Below are 16157 nucleotides of genomic sequence, written 5' to 3'. Positions count from 1 at the left end.
GATGGAGCCAGCCTTCCCGATGTGTTTGTTGGTCCTGTTAAAGACACTCCTCGACTTACACAGCAGGCAACTTACCCAGACCCGCAATTTAGCTTAGTTTCGAGGTGCAGGGCGGAAACAGGACAGGTTTTGCAAGGATATGGACCAAACACAAGCAGGTGGGGGGATTGTAGCTGGGACATGTTGTCTGGCGTGGGCAAGTTTTGCTGAAGGACCTGTTTCTACACTGTATGACTATGACAATTACAGAATCTTTGGCTCATCGAGACCCTTCTTCAGACCGAAGATAGACACAAACTTGAACTTGAACTTGAGAGGCTGGAGTAACTCAGTGGGACAGGCAGCATCATTGGAGAGAAGGAATGGGTGACGTTTCGGGTCAAGAACTTTCATCAGACTGAAGAAGGGTCTCGACCCGAAACATCACCCATTCCATCTCTCCAGAGATGCTGCCTGTCCCACTGAGTTACTCCAGCTTTTTGCGTCTATCTTCAGCATCTGCAACAAGTAAGCATTTCATTGCTCGGGTTACTGATACATACGACAATTAAAGTCTCTTGACTCATGCATGCAAATGAACGTTCGACTTGGGGGAAGTCTGCACCCAATTCTGGCAGCAACTTTGGAGGGGCAAGGAGGTGTGGCAGTGATTTGCAAGTAATTGGGGCAGTTCTGCTCGGATGTCGGATGTCAGTGGTATCATAGAGAGATGATTACATCCTGGAAATAACATCTCAATCCGAAAACATTATGAATAATCAAATGGTTGCAATGCCAAACTTGAAGTGCAAGTTGAAACCAGACACTGTTCCATGTTTAGCTCACCGTGGAATTATTTTGATGCATTGTGAAGTAGGCCAGGGTTTGGATGAGTGAGAATGAGATTTCCTACAAGGGAAAGTTTTATGCAATTATGCAAACGAGCTTCAAAGCAGAGCTTTGCTGAAAGCCTGGAGATACGGAGCAGATATGGATGTCGGGCTTGCAAATGGGAACAGGCCCTTCAGCCCATGGAGTCCAGCCCGACCCTCAACTACCTACAGCTTGGAACAAAATGCTGGAGTAACTCAGCGGGTCAGGTCAGGCAGCATCTGTGGAGAACATGGATAGGTGATGTTTCACAGTAATAGGTGATGTTTCACAGAGTGCTGGAGTAACTCAGCGGGTCAGGCAGCATCTGTGGAGAACATGGATAGGTGACGTTTCACACAGTGCTGGAGTAACTCAGCGGGTCAGGCAGCATCTGTGGAGAACATGGATAGGTCCCAAACCGAAACCTCACCAATCAACAGACAATAGACAATAGACATTACACAATAGATAGTAGTTGCAGGAGGAGGCCATTCGGCCCTTCGAGCCAGCACCGCCATTCAATGTGATCATGGCTGATCATCCACAATCAGTACCCCGTTCCTGCCTTCTCCCCATAACCCCTGACTCTGCTATCTTTAAGAGCCCTATCTAGCTCTCTCTTGAAAGTATCTAGAGAACCGGCCTCCACCGCTCTCTGAGGCAGAGAATTCCACAGACTCACAACTCTCTGGGTGAAAAAGTGTTTCCTCATCTCCGTTCTAAATGGCTTAACCCTTATTCTTAAACTGTGTGACCCCTGGTTCTGGACTCCCCCAACATCGGGAACATGTTTCCTGCCTCTAGCATGTCCAAACCCTTAATAATTTTACACGTTTCAATACAATCCCGTCTCATCCTCCTAAACTGTGTACAAGTCCAGCTGCTCCATTCTCTCAGCATATGACAGTCCCACCATCTCAGACACAGCTCAGACCATCATGATACGATACAATAGAACGTTCTTGATCCCAGGAGGGAAGTTGATCTGCCAACAGTCATAATACACAACAAGGTGCATGAAACATGAAATTAAACTGACGAATGGAAAGTCCAGGCTTGGGGATGTGCAAAGATTGGGGAAGTAGGTGCAGGGAGGAGGTGGGGAGTAGGTCAACACCACAACAGTGAGAAGTGGGGGGAGTTGTACAGTCAGATAGCCACAGGGCCATAGGAGGGAGTTAGATGTGGCCCTTGTGGCTAAAGGGATCAGGGGATATGGGGAGACGGCAGGTACGGGATACTGAGTTGGATGATCAGCCATGATCATATTGAATGGCGGTGCAGGCTCGAAGGGCCGAATGGCCTACTCCTGCACCTATTTTCTATGTATCTATGTATCTAGGATCTCCTGTGGCATTCTGTGCTGCATCTCGAAGATGGATGAGGTCAGTGTTAATGGTCTGGCCCTGATTCTGGACTCCCCCAACATCGGGAACAGCTTTCCTGCCTCTAGCGTGTCCAAGCCCTTAACAATCTTATATGTTTCAATAAGATCCCCTCTCATCCTTCTAAACTCCAGAGTGTACAAGCCCAGCCGCTCCATTCCATCAACATGTGACAGTCTCGCCATCCCGGGAATTAACCTGGTGAACCTACGCTGGACTCCCTCAATAGCAAGAATGTCCTGCCTCAAATGTTGACTCCATCTACACTTTGTGCTGCCTCGGCAAGGCCACCAGCATAATCAAGGACCAGTCTCACCCTGGTCACTCCTTCTTCTCCCCTCTCCCTTCAGGCAAGAGATACAGATGTGTAAAAATGCTCGCCTCTGGATTAGGGGACAGTTTCTTCCCAGCTGTTATCAGGCAAATGATTTTACCAACCACTAGAGGGCAGTTTTGAGCTAGCATGTACCTTGTTTGGAGACCCTCAGACTATCTTTAATCAAGTCAAGTCACTTTTATTTCTATAGCACATTTAAAAAACAACTCTCGTTGACCAAAGGGCTTTACATTGGTGGAGGTACTAACGTTATACAACAGTGGTTCATAGATTTACAAACATCACTACATACATATAGCCCTCACTCAGAGGACATCAAGAAAGGCTTGGTAGTAAAGATGAATTTTAAGTCTCGACTTAAAGGAGTCGATGGAGGGGGCAGTTCTGATGGGAAGAGGGGATGCTGTTCCACAGTCTAGGAGCTGTAACCGCAAAGGCACGGTCGCACCTAAGCTTATGTCTAGACCACGGGATGTTCAGCAGCCCCAAGTCGGTTGATCTGAGGGACCTGGAGGTGGTGTGGTGCAAAGATCTTATAGCAGAGCAAGATAGGCTACTCCTGCGAAATACAATGGGCTGACGTGTAGTAGCTATGGAGGGGATCCCGGGCATTTTCCACGCCCATTTAGCAACCTGAGCCTACCTGATCCGACCCGACTCGCACTGTAATCAATGTTGCGGGGCAACAGTTTGTGTGGGTCAGATTCATAAATCTGTCAGTTCAAACTTCTTGTCAAGAATAAAATTTGACTCTGGTAATTGTCTTTTTTAATGTTTTTTAAATCATTTCTTTTTAAATGGCTCACAAACAGTGTTTGAGTTGATTTTGTAGTAACCAGAACCGACCCGACTCGCAGGGTGATTGACAGGGGGGGGACTTTTTGTGCATGATTATAGGGTTAGATTCATAATTCTGTTAGTTCATAATTCTGTTAATTCTTGTTAAAGAATAAAATGTTCATAAACACACATACATGAAAATTATATAAATGTATATAATCATATAACACACACAATTATTTTCTGATCCAATAATGAATTTTATTTCAGACTAGACAAGGGACATTAAATAAGAAACATTGTAAATAAGAAACATTGTAAACCTCCCCGCAACTTCACACACACAAGGCCTTATCCCCTCTCTCCCGCTGCCCCGGGCCCCACACTCCCTCTCCCCGGGCCCCACACTCCCTCTCCCCCGGGCCCCACACTCCCCCTCCTCCCGCTGCCCCGGGCCCCACACTCCCTCTCCCCGGGCCCCCACACTCCCTCTCCCGCTGGCCCCGGGCCCTCTCCCGGGCCCCCACCTCCCTCTCCCCGCTGCCCCGGGCCCCACACTCCCTCTCCCACTGCCCCGGCCCCACCCACTCTCTCCCCGCTGCCCGGGCCCCCCTCTCTCCCCCCTGCCCCGGGCCCCCGGGCCCCGCACTCCCTCTCTCCCGCTCCCGGGCCCCACACTCCTCTCCCGCTGCCCCGGGGCCCCACACTCCCCTTCTCCCGGGCCCCGCTCCCTCCCCGGGCCCCACACTCTCTCTCCCCGCTGCCCCGTGCCCCGCACTCCTTCTCCCCGCCGCCCCACACTCCTTCTCCCCGCTGCCCCGGGCCCCACACACTCTCCTCTCTCCCCGGGCACTCCCCCACACCCGGGCCCCACCTCCTCCCCCCCGGCCCCGGGCCCCACACTCCTCCTTCCCCCCTTCTCCCTGCCCCGGGCCCCACACTCCTTCTCCCCGCGCTGCCCCGGGCCCCACACTCCCTCTCCCACTGCCCCGGGCCCCGCACTCCCTCTCCCGCTGCGGATCCAATCTTTGGCCAGAAGCAAAATGGCGGAGCAAGATGGCGCAACAAGATGGCGGAGGCAGGTTGCTAAAATGAGTCATAAAATCGCCCATGAAACCGCCCATCAGCGTACTACACGTTTGCGTGAGAGTAACCCATCTTGCTTCGCTATAGGATCTTTGGTGTGGTGGGTGAGCAGATTTTTGATGTAGGTGGGGGCAAGCCCATTATGGGCTTTGTAAACATAGAGGAGGATCTTGAAATGTATTCTGAACTGCACAGGGGACAATCAGACTTTACTGGTTGCTTTGTAGGATTGGATGTTACAATCCCTAAGGGTTTTTCAGTACAATTGACATTTGGTATTCTTGGGGGTGACCACCAGGTGATTTTGCCACCAACCAGACATATCTTCAGTTGTGTACGCCAAGGTCACGGGGTGTTTCAACCTTTTATCACAAGACACCCACCCTCAGTCGAGGCAGGCCCACCGCAGGGTGTGTGTCTTATGGTTAGCCTCTAGATGGTCACGTGGCAGCCCAGACATGGCCTTCACCCCAAATCTCTCCGCCCCAGAGTTGTATATGGTGTCTCCCATCTTCTCCAGTTTTCTTTCCACAAATCTTTCAATCCTTCCAGAAGATGGATGAGGTCAGTGTTAATGGTCTGGCCCTGATTCTGGACTCCCCCAACATCGGGAACATCTTTCCTGCCTCTAGCATGTCCAAGCACTTAACAATCTTATATGTTTCAATAAGATTCCCTCTCATCCTTCTAGACTCCAGAGTGTACAAGCCCAGCCGTTCCATTCTCTCAGCATATGACAGTCCCGCCATCCCGGGAATTAACCTGGTGAACCTGCGCTGCACTCCCTCAATAGGAAGAATGTCCTTCCTCAAATTAGGGGACCAAAACCGCACATAACTGGACAGAAAGGTCTGGGCAGGAATGGGATGGGGACGGGAATGAAGGATAGTAGGGATACAGTGGGCCGAAGGGCCTCGTTTCTGTGGTGAGAACTCTATGACGTGTATGGTTTGTGGTAAGGGACACTGTTTCAAAGCGACAATGAGGGGGAGCATTTCAGATAGCAGAAAGGTTAAGATGATCTGATTGGTTGGGCAGCAAAGAGGCAAATGGAATTTAACACTGACACCTGTGAGGTGATGCATTTATGGTCTAAAACTGCCCTCCTCCTCCCCACCAACCACAAAGCAATTTAGTGTTCTCTGCGATCACACCTTCTCCAGTGAAGTCATCATCGTGGTTACAAATTCCAGGTATAGATTAGCTTCATCTGTCACAGGCAATGATGGTCCAATTCTACACGGCCATTGTAGAGTCTGTCCTCACCTTCTCCATCATGGTCTGGTTTGGCTCAGCCACCAAGCACGACACCTGGAGGCTGCAGCGAATCGTCCGATCAGCAGAGAATGTTATTGGCTGCAACCTTCCCCCCATTGATGAACTGTACACTGCAAGGGCCAGGAAGCGAGCGGGCAAGATCATCCCTGACCCCCCCTCACCCTGGCCACAAACTCTTTGAATCGCTTCCCTCTGGAAGGCGACTCCGGACTGTCAAAGCTGCCACAGCCCAGACATAAAAACAGTTTTTATCCACGAGTAGTTGCTCTACTCAACAGCCAGAAATCTGTAGCCTCCCTTTGCTCTGGTATTTTATTTAAATCACATTTTTAATCAATAATGATTTATTATTAATGTTTAATGTTTTATGTGTCATTCCTAACTGTCACTGTCTGTCATGTTGTCACTTGTGGGTGGAGCACCAAGGCAAATTCCTTGTATGTGAATACTTGGCCAATAAACATATTAATTCATCATTGTTACATGTACCGAGGTGCAGTGAAAAGCTTTGTTCTGCATCTTGTTCTTGTCGGGTTGGAGGCAGGTGACTAGTGGGGTGCCTCGGGGATCTGTGTTGGGTCCACTGTTGTTTGTCATGTACATCAATGATCTGGATGATGGTGTGGTAAATTGGATTAGTAAGTATGCAGATGATAACAAGATAGGGGGTGTTGTGGATAATGAAGTAGATTTCCAAAGTCTACAGAGAGATTTAGGCCATTTGGAAGAATGGGCTGAAAGATGGCAGATGGAGTTTAGTGCTGATAAGTGTGAGGTGCTACACCTTGGCAGGACAAATCAAAATAGGACGTACATGGTAAATGGTAGGGAATTGAAGAATACTGTTGAACGGAGGAATCTGGGAATAACCGTGCATAGTTCCTTGAAGGTGGAATCTCATATAGATAGGGTGGTAAAGAAAGCTTTTGGTATGCTAGCCTTTATAAATCAGAGCATTGAGTATAGAAGCTGGGATGTAATGTTAAAATTGTACAAGGCATTGGTGAGACCAAATCTGGAGTATGGTGTACAATTTTGGTCGCCCAATTATAGGAAGGATGTCAACAAAATAGAGAGAGTACAGAGGAGATTTACTAGAATGTTGCCTGGCTTTCAACAACTAACTTACAGAGAAAGGTTGAATAAGTTAGGTCTTTATTCTCTGGAGCGCAGAAGGTTAAGGGGGGACTTGATAGAGGTCTTTAAAATGATGAGAGGGATAGACAGAGTTGATGTGGACAAGCTTTTCCCTTTGAGAATAGGGAAGATTCAAACAAGAGGACATGACTTCAGAATTAAGGGACAGAAGTTTAGTGGTTACATGAGGGGGAACTTCTTTACTCAGAGAGTGGTGGCGGTGTGGAATGAGCTTCCAGTGGAAGTGGTGGTGGCAGGTTCGTTGGTATCATTTAAAAATAAATTGGATAGGCATATGGATGAGAAGTAAATGGAGGGTTATGGTATGAGTGCAGGCAGGTGGGACTAAGGGAAAAAAGTTGTTCGGCACGGACTTGTAGGGCCGAGATGGCCTGTTTCCGTGCTGTAATTGTTATATGGTTATATGGTTATACCAGTTTACTTACTTATTTATTATTACAGGCTCAACGTCCGGTTAAAAGACAAGACATTACATAAAATAAATTACATTTAAATTACATGTAAAAGTCTGCAGAAGGGTCGCGACCCGAAACATCACCTACTCCTCTCCAAAATGTTGAGATTTAAAAAATCAAGTCTGCAATTTATCCCATCGGATAAAGCACAGAAAGAAGTTTAATTTGACACCTATTTCACTTTCATATCTTCAGTATTAAAAAAGTTATGGCCATTTTCATACTCGGAAATTAGCATCTTGTTCCCTATTCCTTTTCCATTGACTTAACACAAAAGCTGTGACCAAGGGCAGCCAAAAGCCCATAACTTTCTTCAAAATTAAGAGAACTGAAAGACATTTTCAGTTATTATGGATTGAAGCATTCTGAAACAAATATGAAACAATCTTACTTGGATGACCTGAAATTAAAGCATCTAATTAGTTAGTTACCTAATTGTAGCTAATTTCAAAATTCAATTGCTAGATCTAAACATCTATCCATTTTTTAAGAAAAGGTTAACATTGTTAAATAGCCTAAGTGTCCAAATAACATTCAAACAAGAATTCACAATATAACATGATTTTTAAATCTCATTGTCATGAATTTATAGGCCAAATGGAAGGAATTTAGTGTTTTATTCCTGTAAATTAATGGGCATTTTAATCATCTTGCGAGTGGGATTTTGTGGAACGCGATGGATTGGAACGTTGCAGTTGCAGTGAATTTAAACCCCATATCGGCAGTAAAAACACTGCCGGTTCGTATGGGTCCTAAGTCACCTTTTCGCAACGTAACATTTTGATTAAAGGCATCCTAAGAAGCACGTTTATATGTAAAAAGAAACAGCTTACCTTTACCTGTCCCGTACGTGAAATCTATCCCCGTTGTCGGTGTTGACGGCTTTAGATGCTGATTTTTAAATTACTCCTGCTATTAAAAGTGCAGTTTAAAAAAACCTTAATAAAACCGATGTCGGAGCGATTTTTCTTCAGCAGCTAAACAGCCTGACAAAAATCGATTTCAACAGGCTGGGGAAAAACGGCATTTTAAACCCGCCCCCCTTTCAAAGGCGCTAAAGTTGCGCACACAGGCAGTGGCAGAACTGCAGCGCCGCTGAAGGTAAGTTTTGTAATGTACCTACATAGATGCTGCCTCATCCGCTGAGTTTCTCCAGCATTTTTTGTCGACCTTCGATTTTTCCAGCATTCTTTCTTAAACATATATTTCTTACGAAAGCACAATAAATTACATACAAAAGCATAATACATAGTTTAAGATCACGAATTAAAAAAAATCAGTGTCCTAAAACAAGACAACTACTGTACACCAATGTCCCCGCGGCTGGGATTGGCAGCGTGTGGTACAAAACCTTATGTTTGATGAGGCCAAGATGATTTCATTTTCAGAGTCATGAATCTGGAAAATACATTTATGCATAAGATTTCTTAAGACAGTTTGTAAAGTATTGACTCCTGCAGGCACAAACATTCCACTTGCACTACACCATCTAGGTCTCTAAAGCAATAGACAATAGACAATAGGTGCAGGAGTAGGGGAATCATGGACTTAGGTTTAAGGTGAGGGGGGAAAGATTTCATAGGAATCTGAGGGGCATTTTTTTTCACACAAAGGGTGGTAGCTATATGGAATGAGCTGCCAGAGGAGTCTTGTTGAGGCAGGTAATATCCCAATGTTTGAAAAAGAGGTGTACAGATACATGGATAGGAAATGTATTGAGGGATATGGGACAAACGCAGGCATGTTGGACAAGTGTAGTAGGCATGTGGGACCAGTCTGAAGAAGGGTCTCGACCAGAAACGTCACCCATACCATCTCCCCTAAGATGCTTCCTGTCCGCTGAGTTACTCCAGCGTTTTATTTTTCCAATGTAGATGGGACAAGTTGGAATGTTGTAATGACTCTATCATTCTAATCTTTAGTAGCATTCAAATTACTTAAGCACGTATGCAAACCACTGACCTTGGATAACCTTTCTTCTGGTTTCCTCTTCCAGTTTATCACTTCTCACGCTAAATCACAAGACTCATGACATAGACTTGTGTACCACCCGAAACTATTAACTGGCCAGATTCACTCTGCTGTTAGGGGTTAGTCATCTTTGAGATTCAAGCTCAAGGCTCTGTTTGGTATTAGATTAGATTAGGTTAGGTTCCTTTATTGTCATTCAGACCTTTTGGTCTGAACGAAATATCATTGCCTGCAGTCTTACACAATAATAATAATAATAATAATAACAAAACATACAATAAACACAAATTAACATCCACCACAGTGAGTTCACCAGGCACCTCCTCACTGTGATGGAGGCAAAAGTTTTAATGTCCCTGTCTCTTCCCTCCTTGTTCTCCATCTGCGCTGAGGTGATCCAGGCCGAAGCTGCTGCCCTCCAGTCCAGTGGACGTAGCTGTAGTTGCGGGAGCTCCGGAAAGAGGTCACCAACCTGTGACCTGCGAGCTCGCGGTCATCCACTGGGCCCGCGGCCGAACCTCCGAAGTCATGTCACCGCCACCTCGGCTCCGAGTTGGGCCGCTGCCGAAAGCCGGATCCCCACCTCAGCGAGTCGGGCCGCTGCTGGAACGCCGCCTCAGCTCCGAGTCGGGCCGCTGCCAGAACGCCGCCTCAGCCCCGAAGTCGGCCAGCTCTGCCTCCGGTGCCTCGAGGTCGGTCCCAGTTGGAGGCCGCCAGCTCCACCATTAGGCCTCAGCTCAGACGGAGGCAGAGGAGGGGGATACGACAGGAAAAAGTCGCATTCCCCCGAAGGAAGAGACAGAAAACATGTTCCCGCCCCCCCACACAACCTAATAAACAAAATGATGGTATGATGGTTCCTCCTAGATTTCACTGCATATGTCACAGAATGTCCTTCCCAGATACTTAAGGACATTATTGCCATAGAGGGAGTGCAGAGACGGTTCACCAGACTGATTCCTGGGATGTCAGGACTGTCTTATGAAGAAAGACTGGATAGACTTGGTTTATACTCTCTAGAATTTAGAAGATTGAGAGGGGATCTTATAGAAACTTACAAAATTCTTAAGGGGTTGGACAGGCTGGATGCAGGAAGATTGTTCCCGATGTTAGGGAAGTCCAGGACAAGGGGTCACAGCTTAAGGATAAAGGGGAAATCCTTTAAAACCGAGATGAGAAGAACTTTTTTCATGCAGAGAGTGGTGAATCTCTGGAACTCTCTGCCACAGAGGGTAGTTGAGGCCAGTTCATTGGCTATATTTAAGAGGGAGTTAGATGTGGCCCTTGTGGCTAAGGAGATCAGGGGGTATGGAGAGAAGGCAGGTACGGGATACTGAGTTGGATGATCAGCCATGATCATATTGAATGGCGGTGCAGGCTCGAAGGGCCGAATGGCCTACTCCTGCACCTAATTTCTATGTTTCTATGTTTCTATGATATGGGGTTGCCTTCAAACTTCTAAAGGAGGCCTTTGTTCCAACCCAAGGCTCTCATGACTGCGAGGTCGATCATTAGCAAATTTGCAGATGACACGAAGCTGGGTGGCAGTGTGAACTGTGAGGAGGATGCTATGAAAATGAAAAATGAAATGATTCAATTTATTGTCATTGTCAGTGTACAGTACAGAGACAACGAAATGCATTTTTAGCATCTCTCTTGAAAGGGAGACACAGGGCGCGCGGTGTGCCCGCGCCTGCCGCCGTAACATTCCATTACAGGCAAAGGTGGGTGAAGTGTCTTGCCCAAGGACACAACGACAGTATGCACTCCAAGCGGGATTTGAACCGGCTACCTTCCGGTCGCCAGCCGAACTCTTAGCCCATTGTGCTATCTGTCGCCCTGTCGGCCAAGCATCTGCCCACTCCCCCAACCTGTCGAGGATGCAGGGTGACTTGGACAGGTTGGGGGAGTGGGCAGATGCTTGGCAGATGAAGTTTAATGTGGATAAATGTGGGGTTATCCACTTTGGGAGCAAAAACAGGAAGGCAGATTACTAAGTAGACAAAAATGTTGGAGAAACTCAGCGGGTGAGGCAGCATCTATGGAGCGAGGGAAATAGGCAACGTTTAGGGCCTGAACCCTTCTTCAGACTGATGCAGATTACTTTCTAAATGGTTTCAAGTTGGGAAAATGAGAAGTACAACGGGATCTGGGGGTCCTTGTTCATCAGTCAATGAAAGTAAGCATGCAGGTACAGCAGGTAGTGAAGAAAGCGAATGGCATGTTGGCCTTTATATGCCCTTCTGCAGTTGTACAGGGCCTAAGTGAGTCCACACCTGGAGTATTGTGTGCAGTTTTGGTCTCCAAATTTGAGGAAGGGCATTCTTGCTATTGAGGGAGTGCAGCGTAGGTTCACCAGGTTAATTCCCGGGATGGCGGGACTGTCATATGCTGAGAGAATGGAGCGGCTGGGATTGTACACTCTGGAATTTGGAAGGATGAGAGGCTATCTTATTGAAACATATGTGATTATTAAGGGTTTGGACACACTAGAGGCGGGAAACTTGTTCTCGATGATGGGGGAGTCTTGAACCAGGGGCCTGAGTTTAAGAATAAGGGGTAAGCCATTTAGAACGGAGACGAGGAAACACTTTTTCTCACAGAGAGTGGCGATTGGTCTGTGGAATTCACTGCCTCAGAGGGCAGTGGAGGCCGGTTTTCAGGATACTTTCAGCAGAGAGCTAGTGGGGGTCTTAAAGATAGCGGAGTCAGGGGATATGGGGAGAAGGCAGGAACGGGGTACTGATTGTGGATGATCAGCCATGATGACATTGAATGGCGGTGCTGGCTCGAAGGACCGAATGGCCTACTCCTGCACCTATTGTCCATTTCAACTTGTTCCCTAATCAAAGGCTGAATAAACAAAACACATCTTCTTTTCCTTGTCAGTCTAAAGCGTCCTGAATTATGTTAAGGCCCGCTGAGTTACTCCAGCACTTTGTGTCTTTTCGTGCAAACCAGTTTCACTGACTGAAGAATGGTCTCGACCCGAAACTTCATCCATTCCTTCTCTCCAGAAATCCTCCCTGTCCCGCTGAGCTACTCCAGCTTTTTGTGTCTATCTGCAGTTCCTTGTTCTCCGAGTTTGCGACGTGTTGCCAGAAAGGGCTCTGGCTAAGTTTAAAATGTTAAACTTCACAGAGGTTTTGGGAACGATTTAAGGGCAGCACGGTGACGCAGCGGGTAGAGCTGCTGCCTGACAGCCCCAGAGACCCGGGTTCAATTGTGACTAATGCCCCTGTCCCACTTAGGAAACCTGAACGGAAACCTCTGGAGACTTTGCGCCCCACCCAAGGTTTCCGTGCGGTTCCCGGAGGTTTCCGGAGGTTGCCGGGGGTTGCAGGTAGTGGAAGCAGGTAGGGAGACTGACAAAAACCTCCGGGAACCGCACGGAAACCTTGGACGGGGCACAAAGTCTCCAGAGGTTTCCGTTCAGGTTTCCTGTCGGACAGGGGCATAAGGGTGCTGTCTGTACGGAGTTTGCACGTTCTCCCCGTGACCTGCGTGGGTTTTTTCCGGATGCTCCAGTTTCCTCCCACACTCCAGAGATGTACAGGTTTGTAAGTTAATTGGCTTTTGAAAATTTTTCCCTAGTCTCCATGTGGCATAGTGCTAGTGGATGTGGTCGGCGCAGACTCGATGGGCCGAAGGGCCTGTTTCTGCGCTGTATCTAAAGAATGAATGGGTGAATGAATGTACACTTTATTGTGAATTACAGGGAAAATTCTTTGTTTTGAATTCCCAAGGTATTGAAAGAGTCACTAGGGGGCGCCGCAAGATGGCAGCCTCTGCCTACAGTCTGTCTGTACGTCCATTATTTTAGTTATTTTTAGTCTGTTTAAAAAGTAAGTATTGGAGTTTCCTGGTATTTCTATGTGGGGGAGGGGTGCAGGGTAAGGGGGAAACCGTTTCCCAGTCACTTCCTGGCCAGGATGCTACTATTCTCTGAATGGTGGCCGATTAAGAAAAGGGGAGATGCAACGAGACCTGGGTGTCATGGTACACCAGTCATTAAAAGTAGGCATGCAGGTGCAGCAGGCAGTGAAGAAAGCGAATGGTATGTTAGCATTCATGGCAAAAGGATTTGAGTATAGGAGCAGGGAGGTTCTACTGCAGTTGTACAGGGTCTTGGTGAGACCACACCTGGAGTATTGCGTACAGTTTTGGTCTCCAAATCTGAGGAAAGACATTCTTGCCATAGAGGGAGTACAGAGAAGGTTCACCAGACTGATTCCTGGGATGTCAGGACTTTCATATGAAGAAAGACTGGATAGACTCGGCTTAAACTCGCTAGAATTTAGAAGATTGAGGGGGGATCTTATAGAAACTTACGAAATTCTTAAGGGGTTGGACAGGCTAGATGCAGGAAGATTGTTCCCGATGTTGGGGAAGCCCAGAACAAGGGGTTACAGTTTAAGGATAAGGGGGAAATCTTTTACGACCGAGATGAGAAAAACATTCTTCACACAGAGAGTGGTGAATCTGTGGAATTCTCTGCCACAGAAGGTAGTTGAGGCCACACAGTTCATTGGCTATATTTAAGAGGGAGTTAGATGTGGCCCTTGTGGCTAAAGGGATCGGGGGTACGGAGAGAAGGCAGGTACTGGATACTGAGTTGGATGATCAGCAATGATCATATTGAATGGCAGTGTAGGCTCGAAGGGCCGAATGGCCTCTACTCCTGCACCTATTTCTTTCCATTCTCTGAGTCGTGTCCTCGTCCCTTCGCAGCCAACCATCTGGATTGACGTGGCCTTTCCTGCCGGGGACCTGGACCAGAGCTTCAGCTGTGGCGGTGAAGTGCTGGATTCACCGTGGAGCGGTTGATGCCTTAACTGGATCGCCGTGCTGAAGCTCCGGAGTGTCGGGCCTGCTGCATCAACATCGGGGAGCTATGATTTGTAGAGCATCCAGCAGCGGGCGGTGCTGACGTCAACATCGTGGAGTCCTGGGATCCCTTTGCCGAGGGCCACCAGTGTGAATCTCCACCCAGCGCGGCCTATGGACTTGGAAGTGGCCGATTCGGATGTCCAAGCCGCTGATGTTGTTCTCCCGTTCCGACGTCGGAGTTCCATCATCCTGTCAAGCGGGCCTGAACATCGGGCTGCCCGTAGTGAGGGGGTTTTGGGTGCCCCTCCCCCCCCCCCCCCCCCCCCACTGCCCCCCACGGTGTGAACAACAACAATAGACAATAGACAATAGGTGCAGGTGTAGGCCATTCGGCCCTTCGAGCCAGCACCGCCATTCAATGTGATCATGGCTGATCATCCCCAATCAGTACCCCGTTCCTGCCTTCTCCCCATATCTCCTGACTCCGCTATCTTTAAGAGCCCTATCTAGCTCTCTCTTGAAAGCATCCAGAAAACCGGCCTCCACCGCCCTCTGAGGCAGAGAATTCCACAGACTCACCACTCTCAGTGAGAAAAAGTGTTTCCTCGTCTCCGTTCTAAATGGCCGACCCCTTATTCTTAAACTGTGGAGGATGACTGAAGTTTGCTGCCTTCCTTCACAGAGGGAAACTTTGATTCCACTGTGTGGGGATGTTTATATTAAAGCCTATCATGTTCTGTGCTCTGTTTTATTCATATGGATGTATGGCGACCACACATTTCACTGTAGCAATTGACAATAAATGTCTCTTGAAACCCCCACCCCCCCACTCTTTGTACGATAATGAGACTGTGACAGGAACAGGGCTGAATGGCCTTTGGAATATGCTGGAGTATCAAATGAGAGCAGAGTACTGGCTCACCGTCGCCAGCTGCTGGCTGTGCTGAGAACTGTACCTTGAAAGTATCCAGAGAACCTGCCTCCACCGCCCTCTGAGGCAGAGAATTCCACAGACTCGGAACTGTACCTTCCCTGGCAACTGATGACTCGAAATGACTCGATTTCCTCCAAAAGACTTGATGACATTGACAAGCAAGCACCGTTCGGCCTATGTTCCTCTCAACCTTTTCGATTGAGGGAGTGCAGCGTAGGTTCACCAGGTTAATTCCCGGGATGACGGGACTGTCATATGTTGATAGAATGGAGCGGCTGGGCTTGTATACTCTGGAGTTTAGAAGGATGATAGGTGATCTTATTGAAACATAGAAGATTATTAAGGGTTTGGACACACTAGAGGCAGGAAACATGTTCCTGATGTTGGGGGAGTCCAGAACCAGGGGCCACACAGTTTAAGAATAAGGGGTCGGCCATTTAGAATGGTGATGAGGAAACACTTTTTCTCACAGAGAGTTGTGAGTCTGTGGAATTCTCTGCCTCAGAGGGCGGTGGAGGCCGGTTCTCTGGATACTTTCAAGAGAGAGCTAGATAGGGCTCTTAAAGATAGCGGAGTCAGGGGATATGGGGAGAAGGCAGGAACGGGGTACTGATTGGGGATGATCAGCCATGATCACATTGAAAGGCGGTGCTGGCTCGAAGGGCCGAATGGCCTACTCCTGCACCTATTGTCTAGTGTAGCTGGGACATGCTAGCTGGTGTGGGCAAGTTGGGCCGAAGGGCCTGTTTCCACACTGTGTCACTCTACGACTCTATTACACCGGACAGCCTTATTCATAAACTGTGGCCCCTGGTTCTGGACTCCCCAAACATCGGGAACATGTTTCCTGCCTCTAGCGTGTCCAAACCCTTAATAATCTTACATGTTTCAATGAGATACCCTCTCATCCTTCTAAACTCCAGAGTATACAAGCCCAGCCGCTCCATTCTCTCAGAGTATGACAGTCCCGCCATCCCGGGAAGTAACCTGGTCTCCGAGATCTTCAGTTTCCTCCCACACTCCAAAGATGTGCAGGTTTGTAGGTTCATTGCCTTGGTGAATGTACAAAAAAATGTCCCTAGTGTGTGTGG

This window comes from Leucoraja erinacea, unplaced genomic scaffold (assembly GCF_028641065.1).
Source record: "Leucoraja erinacea ecotype New England unplaced genomic scaffold, Leri_hhj_1 Leri_71S, whole genome shotgun sequence".
NCBI classification, from domain to species: Eukaryota; Metazoa; Chordata; class Chondrichthyes; order Rajiformes; family Rajidae; genus Leucoraja; species Leucoraja erinaceus.
This window is presented reverse-complemented; position numbering follows the sequence as displayed.